Consider the following 16,133-nt stretch of genomic DNA (forward strand, 5'->3'; position numbering starts at 1 on the left):
ATAACATAACTCAAAGAACTTAGTTTGTAGACTTTCATTTCACTTAGTCGGCTGTCATCTAAAGCTTTCTCAAAAAAAAAAAAAATCCACAAGGTTGATAACCTTTCTTCAGTTCGAAGAATAAATTTTCTTGTTGATCTTTAAAGCAAAGAGCTTTATAGTTTTGATGATTCTATGCCAGTTTTAATAATAAAACTTTTGCTATTACATATTACTGAGAGAAAAGGGAGATTAAAAAATGATGAGCAATAGAATTTAAATCTAGACTGGTCTTCCTGAAATATACAATGAAACTAGCAGATTTGGTTCTTTCAAGGGTTTTTCTTTTCTTTTTTAAAGGCAGACAATCAGAAGAATATCTTTTTGTAAAACATAGACTTTACAGGTTCAATAGAAACACAATCAATCTAATGCAACTGGAAAGGAATCCAGTTTCAAGGTAGTTCTCCCCAAAACTGGCCTTGCAGTGGGCTGAAGGAAGCCTCACTAGTCTATTCTTAAGTGAAATCTCTAAAAATAATTTTGAAGGAGACACAAACCACCAAAATACATGCTGTATTTAGTCACGTAAACTTCTTTAGTATTCTGTCCACTTTGTGCACAACCTCGATAGGCAGAAGGATCAAGAAGTAGATTGGGATATAGTTTCCAGCCAATTCACTTACATAGTCACAGATAAATAGGAAAGTACTTTAAAAATGCATAGCATGGAGACGTCTTCCAATATTTTTCTCTGACTCTTGATTATATTTATAAGAGAATTTGTGGGCAAAAATAATCTGGATCAGTTTCCCCATTTAGCTTTTATAATGAATACCGAATACATGCAAAACATAACAATGACATTTCAAAGATATCATAATTTTTAAATATATAAAAGAAATATGGAATTACATATAAGAATACATATACATTAGATAGCAAAGATAGAAACTCATTTACAAACTGATGCCTATCTATAAGTGGTCATTCAACCCAATCTAATTTTATAGACATATTGAGAAACATACAAAATCATCATTAGGATTTCTGATGGTTGACATTAATCAAAGGAACCAGTTTGCCTTTCTTGGTCAAGCTTTGCAATGCCTCAAAACCTAGTCTATGAAATTTGAATATCAGAAGCATGCATTCTAATGCATTTTCATTGCTTTATTTCATATGCTCTTTACAAGAGAATATAACTTCCATTGCATTTTGCATAAAACTCTTTATATTTGACACATTTGTGAGTTCTAACTTTCTGCCATGTTTGGACATGGCTGATGGCCTTTTGCTCAAATGTGCAGGGCTTACAATCAGGCTGGTTTCTACAATTGATGTTAAGAATACAACCTGATTTTATACGTTTCTTCTGATGGATGAACTCTTACCATCTCCTTCTTTCATGAAAAAGAATAAATATGGGTTTAAGTATAACAAGCAAAAAAAGGAATTTTATTTCTACATATTTTTCTTTATTTTCTTTGTAACTGTTTTTTCCTTAACAGTTTAATGGACAATATGGACTTGCTGAATCTTACTGGCTTATTCCTAAGGTTCTATTACATATAAACTAAAACAAGAGGAATATAAGAATGAGCTATAATTATCCACCTAAGTGTACATTTAGGAACACATATTGTATGTTTCTCCAGAAACATGGTTTCTATGTACCCTTGCCTCCTCCTCCTCACACCTATTGGTTAGATGAATTGAATCCTGGAAAAAAAAAAAAAAATCTGGTTTTACCATCCAGATTTACATTTACTCTCTTCAGTTTTTGGACCAAAATAAAAGGGCTACTTTTCTCAAACTATTTCTTAGTCCTCATTTACCGTTCCTGGACATTTATCAGTGCCTAAGTATTTTCTGATCAGAAAAATCACAAAGTGCCCAACAAATAAAGGGGATCAACAGTGGAAGCAGAAGAGGTACGCCTAATGGATCCTTCACAAATTAATTTAGGATTAACACTGCCAACTATTACTTCAGGCCCAGACAAAATTACTTTGTCTTTAAAAGTGAATTTTAAGAGTAATAAGCAATTTTCAATGTTTACATCTGCGGGAAATATGAACAAGTTTGTTAAACTTGTGTTTAACAAGGAACAATGTGTTAAACCCTTTTGATGTAATTTAGAAGGAAGACTCTAAACATAGACTTATTCTGACATTGTAAATATCAATAAATCCCCATGGTGGCAGGCAGTGAATGAAATGAATGGCTCTATTCTCAAAGCATCTAAAAAAAGCAGCACAATACCTATACTGCTTGGAAATCTTACTCATTTGATTCAATTTTTATAATGGATTTATACCTATTCTCCATGGAATTCAATACCCACTTTTACTATAAGTTAAGGATTACTGTTAGAACCTTATAAACACCATCACATATTTTTCCTGTTAAACTCATATTTAACACATAATTCTTAGACATACCAATTTTTTTTAATGAGAGTTAAATTGTCTCTATCACCAGAAAAATAAGATGGAGTAGCTTCTGTGTTTATTTTACCAAGTTTGTGCAAAGAATAATTTAAAAAAACACTCTTACTCCAAGCTCAAGAATCCTGAATTACTTCTCTTTACCTTGAGGTTAAAAAGAAAAATTTTTTAAGTTGTAAAGTAGATCAGTAAAATTTTTCTGTTACAAGAAGGTATTATGATGCCAATTTTCTACTAATCTGGAAAACAAGTAATATGACAAGAATTAGAAATTTAAACCCTAGAAGTCTAAGTACTTATGGTTTATTTTTTAAAAACATGAATGGAATAAGCACTTTTCTCCTTTTCAATGTTCATACCCTCTTCATCAACACTCTGCTTGCTTTCAGGCACATCCCTGAGAATATTTTTAAATTCACTGCCTGTTTTGCGAAGCTGAACCATCTTGTAAAATCCAATCTTGTCTCTAAATTGCTGCCTGTTTTGTTCCGGATCCACAGATGGATGACGACACTACAGTCTGCTGGGAGATCAGCCAGGCAGCACGGAAGCAAATGGAGCACAAGAATGTAAACTAATACAGCCAGAATCTGCAGAGCCACCAAAAAATACTTACACTTGTACAGCAGAGAGTCTCCATGCAGCAAAAAGAAAGGGAAAAAAATATGAATGGAAGAGAGATAAAGCAGCAGCATTACAAGGGGGAGGGAGAGACACCATACACAAACAGAAAAGCTACATAAAAAGCCTTCATAGCAAAGGAATGAGGCAAGAATGAAGCCAAACTATCATTAGCGTGAGGCTAGCTTTTCATAAGCATAGCTGCTCATAAGCTCTTCATAACATAATTACAGCTTGAAAACTGCAGAAAATCTTAGAGATATTACCTCTTGCTAAGTGCATGCAAAATGCCATCTACCAACCCTGTAAGGTATTAATCCCATTTGGGAAATGGAGACATTGTATCTCCAAAGGCATGTGGTGGACAGAATGCTGGATGAACATTAGCAAACGCCATGCAGGGTTTGGTTCTTAAGCCACAGGGCTGGTCCCAGCAACAAGGTGGGGACAGTGTGCCCACAGGTACGTGAAAACCTCCCTTCTTGGGGGTGTCCTTACATCATTATATCCTGCCCACTGTGAGGCAGCAACTTTGAGTTCTCTCTCCCCCTCAGTCACCAAAGCATTTTAGGCAAGAATCTGATGCCAGGGTTTCACAGTTACCTACCTAAAGTGTCATTAACATTGACAGTACCTTATACCTTAGTGTGAATTTAGGTCACTTTACATTTCACATTAACTCTCTCAAATAATTTTAAAACCTCATTGGTCATCATTACTAATAGTCATTAGGGCATCTTAGCATTCTGAAATTTTATAAAAGAATTTTTAAAAAAGTAACAAAACCCAAAAAGTCCTGTTGCAGCATATCAGGCTTTATGAAAACCACGTATGAAGATGGGAGGAATCTTTTCCAAATTTCCTAAAAACACCTAGTCCATCAACCTAGGGCTCACTTCTGTGTTTGTCAGTTGTTTTCAACATGCAGCTGGATGAAAATACAGGACTCCTGAACTTGCAAATGCAAACAGTTGGGTGGTACACAAAAAGCTCCCCATAACCATCACCACCATTATTATTATCATCATCAGTATTGTTTATCAGAAAGGCTTCCATCAGCAAGATCCCAAAAAAGTCTCAATCCTCAGACTTCTGATTTCCTATTTTTTTAGGCAGCATTCTTCAAATATACCTCATTTTATGATAACTTGAATTAGATTGAAAACATCCTTGCTGAATGAAAGGAGAAAAGGTAAAAATGTATTTTCAAATATTCCTGAGTTGGCCAAAATAAAGATTCTTGCCCCTGTCTTAACTATACTGCTGCTGCTGCTACTGCTGCCAAGTCACTTCAATTGTGTCCAACTCTGTGCGACCCCATAGATGGCAGCCCACCAGGCTCCCCCATCCCTGGGATTCTCCAGGCAAGAACACTGGAGTGGGTTACCATTGCCTTCTCCAATGCATGAAAGTGAAAAGTGAAAGTGAAGTCTCTCAGTCATGTCCGACTCTTCGTGACCCCATGGACTGCAGCCCACCAGGCTTCTCTGTCCATGGGATTTTCCAGGCAGGAGTATTGGAGTGGGGTGCCATCACCTTCTCCGTGTCTTAATTATACATCCCCTCAAAAGCTTCCTAACAGGCGTGACACTGGATACATAGTACAAGAGTTATAGCTGATGGTTAAGCCCCATAGGTAATTTTAGACTTCCTCTATGTGAAAGGTTAATTCAACATGACAAGTGCTCTGTCCCAATTATGCCCCTAAAGATCATTATAAGTGAAGGTGAGGAACCTTTCCATTGGTTCAACTTCTAAAATGACAGGCAAGCAAAAAAAATGTGTCTATGAAGAGGGAAACCATAGCAACAGACATGTCAGCTTTTCAAAGGAATAAAAACCATCAGTTTTCCACTCCTTCTGCATAGCTTTTGGAACTCATTTACCTGTACTGACTTCAGTGTCTCCCCATCAGGGCAAGGGGAAGACTAGTGAGTACAGAGAGGTCACCCTTCCCAAGAGCGCATCTCATGCTCAAGATGCTATCATCCGAGAACTGAACTCGCATCATGGAACTTTAATCGCCAAATGGGAACTTTGGCCAAGGTTTTGGCAAACCCAGACCTAGTTTTCTAGTTTGTGAAATAAACAGTTGTGAAGATTAAATAACATAATGAATATAAAGTGTTTAGCACATAGCCTGGCATGTAAGTGCCAGTCAATGCCCCCCCCTTCAATAACTGGCAGAGATTATGAATGTTAGTAACATTTTTTCATTCTTCTATTCCCAAGGAGAAAAACTGAGGGGAGAGGGAGCACTCCTAAGCACTACCCTTAGAACAGCAAAAGCTGGGAACAATCTAAATGCCTGTTAAACAAGCAAATGCAAACCAATTTCATGACACTGACTTTCTGGAAGAATTTAGGCCAATTGTTTCACAGACTCTCCCACATTCAATATTTGTCTGCTTGTTCCCCACAATTAGATTCAGGTAGATGAAAATTTCTTTTTTTTAAACACAAATGCCAGATGAATGATCCTGTGAATGACTGAATGACAACAGGTGGTACCCAGGTCAAGTTGTTCCGCTGTTAGTGACACTAAATTTGATCACTTCAGTAGGGCGGGAACCTCCCGACTCTTCCAGTGTCAAGGTACCTTGTAGCTTGGTATTTTGTAAAGGTACTTTGTCTCTTGATAGTTAATATTAATTCTACAAGGTGATACTTTCAATTTATGCAGATGAGCCCATTTGTAAACCCCACTGACAATCCTGGCCTGAACGAAGGAATACAAACGGAGCTATAAAATTGTCACTTTCTACTTTTAACATTATCCCTACATTTTAGGTGCCATTCCTCTGTAAGCATCAAATTTCCCTTTTCTAAATCCTCTGTACCATCCTCTCTTCTTTTCTTAGTATTACCATAAACTTTAATTCAAAGTATCCTAAACTATTACTGTCATTATTTTTGTTGCAGGGAGTATCCCAGCAGAAGCCATTTTGATCTGGATTTTGTATCCTTTGCAATGATTTGGGTTTGAGCCACTGCTTGCTTTTTGATTCAAGATAGCCTAGTGTCATCTTGTGCTTTCCTGTGCACTTTAAAAATGGATAAGGGTAATCCCTGTTTAATGAACTAGATTATAAAAATTAAATATGTCCTACCAGATTGTCAGATGCGTCAATGTTCAGGGAAACCCAAACTCAGTCATTATTAATATATACCCTCAAACATCTAACCAAACAGTATCATCACGTCTCTGGTTTAAAAAGCAATTTTTATGCATGTCTACTTGTTAAAGTTTGAGGCGGTATAAAATCTTACTGAGAAAATGAGATACCTAATCCTTCCTATGATGACTGCTGGAGAGCAACAATCTTTAATATCTAGGAAGAGTCAGTATACAGAAGCCATAACTCTGAGAGAACTGCAATAAATCAATGGACAAAAGGAGGAAGGATGTGTAGAGATTTACTGAGGCGCCACATTTCCTACTGAACGTGGTATTAAATCCAGCTATTCACATCACACTCATTAACTTTTATATCCCAAATTTCATTTCATATAAAAGTTAAAATGGCCTCATGATGTTAAAAACAATTCAGGGAGCTGTACTGATGAGAAACTGCTGTGAAGATGACCGTCAAGTACTATTTTTAAATGAATGTGTTTCATTTCCTTATTTTCTAGATCTGCACAATTTTTTTTTCAATGTAAGAAAATTAAATCTTTATCTTTTGTCATGTTTTCTCCTGGAAATAGGAAACAACCTCACTTATTCATTTAACTAATCTTACAACTGATGGGGAAGTGAAATTTCACACTTGAATGTTTTCTTTAGAAAATGGATATAATTTGATACATTTTTCTTAACAGTAGGCCAAAGAATGAAACCACCTGATACCAATTTGAAGCAAATCTCTTACCTGGAGACCAAGTGTTAGCACTGATGGGCACAGAAGCACAGTGCTTATTAACACAAGCATCTGGTACGTGCCCCTTATAGCATTATAAGAGAGAAAGTGGGAAAATACCTTAGGTACTTAATTGCACCCATTAACCATAATGTTATTCCAATAGTCATAAAAAGCTGAATAATACTTTCAAATGATCTTTATTGTAAAAGAATAAACTATGGAGGAAAACCCCTCTGAGTATTATACTTAAAAGAGGTATTTTAAGTTTAGATTTTTGGAAAATCCACATCATAATGGAAGGCAAGAATGAGGAATACAGGAGAAAAATGCTCTCCTTCAGAATGGATACCAGCTCAGTGACATCATGACGAATAATCAAAATAAGCTTAAAATGCTTAATGTAATGCATTTGCTCTGTACCCAGAACATCAGCTCCAGGTAGACGACAAAAATACTTAACACTAAGTCTAACCACCACAAACCAGGTTAAATCCTACAATAATTTGCCTTACTGCTTTAAAAAACCTGAGTCAGGTAAACTCCAGTAGCACCAGGTAAAAAGAATGGATGGTGATTTTAGAGGAGGATCTCAAACCCTGAGAAGATTCTGACTGGAGGGCTGTAGTCATCAATCAGTAATCAGGAGGTCTGGTTCTCACTGGATCGCATGGATGGATGGATGGATAGAAGGAAGGAAACTCTTAACCCTTCGATTTAAATAGAACTTCAGGTAAAGAAGACTTATTACCACTCAAACTCTGAAAAATCTGTTCTGACTTGGAACATGCTCAGTTTAACTACTCTGATTACCATCCCTTCTGAATGGATTCTCGAAGTAACACTCTCTAAATTGCAGATTCATTATTTTGAAATGCAGTCTTATGTGGAGCATGGAAGTTAAATTTTTGGTCTCATTTCCAAGTGTGATTTTCAATATGAAGTGCAGAATGATTTTCTTCAGCACACACACAGGCATATATATATTTAAACCACATACTTTATATTTTGATTTCACTAAAGAATAGGCTTGTGATAAAGGTTTCCCCTCAGTCCTGAGATGAGAAATCCTTCATATCAAATTCCAGCAGCGACAGTGGTTTCCCCTGAGGTACATTTAGGGAGACTGAGTACTTGGATAGGGCTCCCCTGATAGCTCAGTTGGTAAAGAATTTGCCTGCAATGCAGGAGACCCAGGTTCGATTTCTGGGTCAGGAAGATCCGCTGGAGAAGAAAATGGCTATCCACTCCAGTGTTCTTGGGCTTGCCCTGTGGCTCAGCTGGTAAAGAATCCACCTGCAATGCGAGAGACCTGGGTTTGATCCCTGGGTCGGGAGATCCCCTGCAGAAGGGAAAGGCTACCCCACTCCGGTATTCTGGCCTGGAGAATTCCATGGACTATTCACAGGGCCACAAGAGTTGGACAGGACTGAGTGACATTCACTTTTCACTTTCCTCTCTGAATTTCCACACATGAGCTAAAGAATGAAGATTAACTCATGCCAACCCCAATTAGTGTTTCTAAACTATCACTAGAATTAATTAAGAGATTAAGTCACTGAGGCTCTCGAGTCTAGCCAACTTCTACTTAGATAATCCAAAGTCTGAGGCTGAGTTCTGTGCTCCTTTTCCTTCCTTACCCACCTTAGATTTTAAGTCACTTCTGTCATTCCCAGATTTCAGCCCAAAACATTCCATCCCACTCATTCCCTCCTTAGCAAGCCTTGATTTTCAGGAGGTATTTGGCTAACCCTCCAATTTTCCTAGTCAAGACGGAAAACTGTCCACTTGAAAGTTAAGGCCAGCAGCATGGTCTGAGTAGGCAGGACTGAACTGATGGTGATCATCAGTTCTCTGATGTGTGTTCTCTGTATGCCGCTTCCAGAGGCAGAAGCCCTCTTTTCTTTGTGCTGCTTGTTCCCATCAGTTCAGACACCTACAACTCTAGTCACTGCTTGCCCTAGTGTTTGAAGAGGTGTGGATTTGCTACCATACACTAGAATCCCTCCCAGTTCACTAAGAGGAAAAGTAAAATCCTGAAAGGACAGACTAGCCTGCAGTCAGAGACACCAAACACCTAACTCTCTCTTGGTGGAAACCTTCCATGAAAAGGCGCTTCCCCAACACAACCCTCCCTGGACCTTTCCTTCTAGTGACCTGGTCTGTCCTGAAGACCAGGGATGCAGCAGAGAGGGTGAGGGCTTAGAAACTGGGTCATTTGGAGTTGAGCCCTCCTCTCTGACTACCCTTAAACCAGCAGGATAATATGGGGCAAGTGTAATAACGCCTCTAAGCTCTGAGATTCTCATCTGAAAAATGGGTTAAAACAGTTAACCAGATGTGGCTGCTGAGACAAAGCACAGCGCATGACACAATAGGTACATGGTTTTCTCCTTGTTTTCCTATACAGTTTTCAGAGAGCTTGGATCACTGACACAACCTATAACATTCTCATTAACAGAACCTCAGAGGTTCTGTTCTGTTTTAGACAGACAGTGGACATACAACTGAGATGACCAATAGCCAGATGAATATACACGTCTGTAGCTCACGGTAAATTGAGGTAAATGTCATGAATGTAGGAAAAGAAAAGTGCCTACAGAGCTGAAGGGACAGCAATCAGCTGAGGGACAGTGTCTGGTGAGTGCCTCCATGCCAAGGCTCTGCGTGGCTCACCTACCAACTCAGCCCTGGCTACTGAGGCCCAGAGATGCCTCTAGGACTCCCTAGTGGACGTCTCAGCAGGGCCTTGCAGACGCTTCATCCTCAACACGATCAAAACACAACTCACTAATGTCTTTTCCGCCAAAATCTGCCCTTTCTCCCACACGTCTCATCTTCAGTATTGCCTTAAAAATAAATACATAATATATAAACAAGTAAACCCTTAGCGAGCTCCGTAAGGCTCTTTACAATATGGCTTCCAGCCGCCTCAGCTCTCCTCTCTGCCACCCTTTATTCCCATCATACCATAATCCCACAATAGTTTCTCAGATCGTGATGCTGTCTCCTCACTCCGAGACTCTGTGCGTGTTCTTCTCTCTGCTAAATTTACTTACTTATTTTCCTCCCAGCCAACTTCTTCAAATACCATCTCTTATTATATCACCAGTTACTAAGGGCCTATTATGTGCCAAGCATGATGCTTAGAAATTCCTCCTGGAAACCTTCCTTGACAACACCCCTCCCCCAAGCTGGGCGGGGCACCCCTTTTCTGTGCTTCCATAGCAACCTGCACATTCCTATCAGAGCCCTTTCCTACCATATCTCACATTTCACTGTGTTAATGGAAAGCCACCTCAATCCTGGAGAAGGAAATGGCACCCCACTCCAGTACTTTTGCCTGGAAAATCCCATGGATGGAGGAGCCTGGTAGGCTACAGTCCATGGGGTCGCCAAGAGTCAGACACGACTGAGTGACTTCACTTCACCTCAATCCAAAAGGGAGCTGAGGCTCATGCAGAACAGCAAGTTGTTGGTTTTTTTTTTGTTTTTTTTTTGTAGTTGCTTTGCTTTTATTTCTTGGCTGTAGCAGCATATGGGATCTTAGTTCCCCGACCAGAGATTGAACATGTGCCCCCTTGCAATGGAAGCGCAGATTCTTAGTGACTGGACCACACCAGGGAGGCTCCATGTTTTTAATGAGTAAACTAGGATAAAGAAAGGAGAAAATGAAGCCAGAATTAAGGTTGAATACAACAACCTATACTTCTTTAGGCTCAGAACCCTTTTAAATAGGTCAACACACACTGGGCTCTGAGTCTCTCAACTTACAGAGCAAAAGGCAGGCACAAGTCATAGCAAAATTCACTGCGTCTATCCAACACAGCAAACTAATGGCTCCGGGTTTTCACTCCTCTTGACAAAGACCTGCAATTTCTTCTGCGATTATCAGGATGAAACTGAACAGTGCCCGCAACAGTGGTACAGATGGTATAAAGAGCACATGAGGTAATGAGTTTTACAGGGGTATTTATTAAAGCTGCCCTTCATGAAAGTCACTGACATGATGCGGAAGCACCACAGTAAAAGCAATGCTGTAAGACCCAAAACAATAGGAAACAAAGGGGCCGAGTCTACAGAGACCCTCCGAGGCACCACACCTGTATCTCTGTGCAGGCCCTTCTAGACCTCAGGCCTGAAGGAATGAGATCTAGAATGTGCTTCTGGCATTTCCTCAAAGGGTTGTCCCCCCAAAAACTACTAGAAACTTTAAGAAACATATATTTTAGCTGGATTATACAGATAGCTCAGTTGGGAAAGAATCTGCCTGCAATGCAGGAGACCCAGGTTCAATTCCTGGGTCGGGAAGATCCCCTGGAGAAGGAAATGGCAACCCACTCCAGTATTCTTGCCTGGAGAACCCCATGGCAGAGGAGCCTGGTGGTCTACAGTTCATGCGGTCACAACAGTCGGACACAACTTAGCCACTAAACCACCACCACCACTACCACAAATGGTATCACAGTGCTGAAGTTTAAAGTCTGGAAATTAAGAGGTTTTCATACATTGCCTTCTAGTAGTTAAAAACCTAAGCCTCCATTTCCCCAAAGTGGTATCACTATGAAAAGGACAGAATAAAGTAAAATTATAAAAGGAAACAACTAGGACTTGAACGACCTTCTGTGCACAACATCAGAGCAACTAATTTTAAATGAGATATTGACTTAATAGTCTGTGCTTGGCAACACTGCTAATGGATTAGTTCAATTAACAACTGCAGGTACATGAAAATGAGGTGATTTGCTTAAAAACAAAATGGCATGTTGACCAAGACAAATGGATATTCATTGAATATTAATCTATGCTAAAAAGCTTAAAATTATATATGGATATTTGAGGCTGAATGTTAAGGGAAAATAACTGCCATTTTGTCATTGGAGCAAGGATTCACAAGATGCATTCTGTAACAATTCAAGCCTTTTAAAATTGTTTTCCTAGGAAAGAGCAGTAAGCAGACTACCTGTTCCTCTGTATGAATATATTTTGATTTAAAATGCGTATGACACTCATTAAAATAATTGAAAGAAGCACATACAATTAGTGAGCTAGTTCTGCCTAAGGAGAAGACACTGGCTCTTCACCACTTGGCACATCATCTGAAACCTAAAACTTCTGCAATTTTTTAAGGTAGGAAACTATATATAGCAACAAATTAAACATGTAGAGATTGCCAATCAGTAGAAGGAGAACTGTATCCCTTAATACCCCCAAAGGCCAATGACAACACAGTTGAAAAATACGATGGGAAGTAGTGATTTCCTAAGAGGACCTGATGGCAGGGAAAGAACAGATGGTCTACGGACAATAAAGATTCTAAGTAAATACACATTTCAGCTTAACACACAAGGCGTGTGTGCTGAAATGATAAGGCGCGTATAGGAAAACTAATTAATCACCGTCACCAACAAAATTACACATGGCGAGGCACAGAATGTTCAAGGTAAGCCAAAAGTGCACAGATTCATTTCTCACAACTGGATAACAACTGAGAGTCAGATTTTTGACACAGTTGTTTCCAGTAATGTTTAAAAACTATAAGCTTACATTTATGGTGAAATGACACACATTTTTCACTGTTTCTGTTCACATATTAATTTAGTATAGAATCAGTAAGCAGATATTTTGTATAAAACAATGCAGTCTATTTAAATCTAGCTTGGAATTTAATTCTGATTGTGAGAAATATAGATATGAAATCAATATATAGATTACAACAGATTGGTTGAACGTGCAATCCCACATGGCCTGCTCCAGGGTGACCTTAGATCACCTCGACCAAGTTAATGTTTTCATGCCTAAGCCTCCTCATCTGTTAAACAGAAGATATTAACACCACCTATCATTCACAGGCTGTCGTGAGAATTAAGCTGGCTACTATTAATAAGGAGTTCAGTGCCTAGCATGTCACAGGTGCTAGGTGAGTGCAAAATAAATAAATAGGAAGATTTTTCAAGTCATGTGATTCTGGAGTTAAAGGGTTATCACAATCTCTGGGACTATGAGAATGGACACAGGTTGAAAAATTCTTCAAGTTATTCTATAGTTCTTGTTCTACCCGTCCCTCCTCCCCACCAGGTAAACTAAATTATCTCTTCATTTCTTTCTAGTTAAAAGGAAAAAAATGAATTATTTAGAGACTGAGTTTTAAGAAATGATTCTTCTTTCTGCCATTTTGTTTAAACAGCCTTTTTCTTCGATTTTATGAAGTTAAGATTGATTAGAAGCTCTCAGTCATCCTCCCCACAGACAACAGGCCTCATCAAGTCATTCAATCTCTATTTCAGCCCTCAAAGTGTAAGTTTAATAGGTGTTGACTAAGTGAAGAAATTCCTTCTAAGAGATCAATCATTGCTTCCATCTCCATGAAGACAATCCTTAAACTATAATATGCATTCCAACGTTTAATTTACAGCTCTGAACCTTCCCTAGTGTGATGATAACTATTGGTTCTTTAAAGAGACTTACACACTGAAATGGAATTGACTTTTGGACCAGGGAGAAATGGAAGACAACAAAAAGATACCCAGGAAGAGGGGGGAAAAAAAAAAGAGTGAGAGATGCCCAGAATCTCCACTATGTCTGTTAAAGAAATGTTCAAAAATAGATGTAGTAGATATCATGAACATCACAAACAGAAAATGCCAGGATCCGTTAACAGTCTCTTAACTATAAGCAGAAGGCTGGTGATGAGGCAGTTACTTTGGAATGTCCTGGGGGGAATATCTCAGGCCTGGGGGCTACAAACAAACATTGTAGGTAATAAAGTTACAGCATCTCCCAGAGCAGTCACATTCAGCAGTGCTCTAGCTCCATGTGTGGCACAATTTCTACCTGCCAGGAACGTATAATTCCATGGTGGAAAGGTTGTAGGCTTGCACTTAGATGCTTCTGAGAATTTTCTATCCAACAGTTTTTCTTGTGTCCCAACTTCCTGGATCACTTAAGATCTATCTAAATGCTGCCAAAGAAAATGTACAGGCTCATTTAGAAAAGCATCACCAATTCAATGCCTCTGCCTTTACAGTACATACTTCATTTTTTTTCCCCCCAGTGGCACTACACAAGGATCACAACTTGAAATATTTGGTGGTAGATGTCAATGATAAACAAAAATGATTTGTTTCTTTGATTATGAAAGGTGGAAGTACGTACAATTTAAAAAGGTAAATCTAATGCTCTACTCTTTTCCAATCAGCTGGGAGTTTGTACCACTCACAGGTTCAGGGTAAGAATTCCAGAGCTTAGCAAGTTGATTTTCTTTAGAATACTGATCCTTGCACCTGGGGTTAATTGCCACTGTGAAAACGGGAGTATCTTTGGGTGGCTTAGACCCAAAGGTTAGGCTGAGAGTAGAAAGGAAATCTTTACAGCACAAAATCCATTGACTTGCACTTTCTACACAAAAATGTTCTTTTTCATTAAACAACACCAAACTTAGCTCTGGTTTTTGGCTACTTACCAATTCATTAGCCTTGTTAAAACAATGATTAAAGACATAATTTTTAGAACTGGAAAAAAATGCTATTTTTATGGCTTAAAAATTCTGCCCAAGTATTTGTTTTCTTTATAGAGAGCTCTGCCTTGTCTCAACAAGATACTCCACACCACAGGCCCTGTTTCTGGTCCTAGGATTCAACAGGCGCTTATGGCAGGAATGGCCCTACCTGCTTGCCTCCCAGCCACCTGAATCAAGAAAATACCGCCCTTCTAACTTGGATCATCCTTAGAGTGAAGGACAAAGAGATCTCTATCTACTCCTGCCTCTTTCTGTGTCATGGCAACCAGACCGTTCCTAGAAAATGAAAGCAACTCAGGACTGGGTATGCCTTGCCCTGTGGTCCTCATGGTGGTCATGCATCTGGGGTGTTTTTTTTTTTAAGTACAAACAAACTTCCAGTTATAAGTCCTGGTGATACAAAGTAGAGAGAGCATAGTGACTATGGTTAACAATACTGAATTGCATATTTGAAAGTTGCTAATAGAATAGATTGTAAAAGTTCTCATCACAAGGAAAAAAATTATAACTATACGTGGAGATGATGTCAACTAAACCTGTGATAATGATCCCACAATATATACATATATTGAATCATTAGGTTATATCCCTAAAGCTAATACAATGTTAAATCAATTGTATCTCAATAAAATTAAATTTTAAAAACTATATCTCAATAAAATTAAATTTTAAAAAATGATCCTATTCCCCCACCCTCACCCCACCCACTTTACTTAAGGAGAACAACTTCTTTTCCTTTCAAGTAACAAAAGCAAATTAATCATCAAACAAAAACCAAACTTATACAATTTAAAACCATCCTTACAGGAGCTAAGCCAATCTTTCTTAACCAATACTTCATCATCCAAAACCACATAACTTCTAAACTCAACAACACACATTTTACTAACTCATGTTCCCTATATCCCTTTCCAACTCACACAGAACCAGATAATTTTGGCTGGAAACATGATATGTAGAGTTAATTTTTAATTCAAATATTTTTCCTATTAAACTCCTTTTCTTTTAGGGTTAGCCTAAGCTGGGAAATCCCATGGACAGAGAAGCCTGGCAGGCTGCAGTCTATGGTGTCCCAAAAGAGTCAGACATGACTTAGTGACTAAACAACAGCAAAGAGCTTTCTAGAATAATTACCCTATGATAACATAGTATCTATTGCCTCAAAATGTAAACAAAATTTAAAATACTTATTAATGTTTTATACTAGACAAGCAATTTTTAAAAAACTTGGTGCAATTCCCTCCACATAGACGAAATATATTTATATATTTATACAGTTAAATGGAAAATTATTTATCATCTTTAGTTACACTAGAATGTAACTTGAAATCTAAGATATATTTTAGGCTTTTTTTTGCCAGTCTCCTTGTATATCGTAAGGTTTTATCTGGAAGGCATTTAACTATTTTATTCACAGATTTTAAAAGATGATAACAATAGTTTATATGGAAGCCCAGGTGGCTCAGTGGTAAAGAATTTGCCTGCCAATGCAGAAGAGCCAGGTTCAATCTCTGGGTCGGGAAGATCCCCTAGAGAAGGAAATAGCAACCCACTCTAGAATTATTGTCTGGAAGGTCCCATGGACAGAGGAGAGGAGTCTGGTGGGCTGCAGTCCATGGGGCCACAAAGAGTCAGACATGACTGAAGCAACTTAGCATGCACTCATGATTCCTTTACGATGGCTACATTGAAAAATTACTAAAA

The 16,133-nt window shown here is 38.4% G+C and overlaps 1 protein-coding gene across 24 annotated transcripts in view; it reads right to left on the minus strand.

The window, feature by feature from the left end:
* CARMIL1 (capping protein regulator and myosin 1 linker 1) overlaps window positions 1-16,133 on the minus strand; it is a 307,540-nt gene that overhangs the window by 28,704 nt on the left and 262,703 nt on the right. The window lies entirely within an intron of this gene.

Source organism: Bos grunniens, chromosome 23 (assembly GCF_055505025.1).
Source record: "Bos grunniens cultivar Pamir isolate PY7600 chromosome 23, Bosgru_T2T1.0, whole genome shotgun sequence".
Lineage (NCBI taxonomy): Eukaryota > Metazoa > Chordata > Mammalia > Artiodactyla > Bovidae > Bos > Bos grunniens.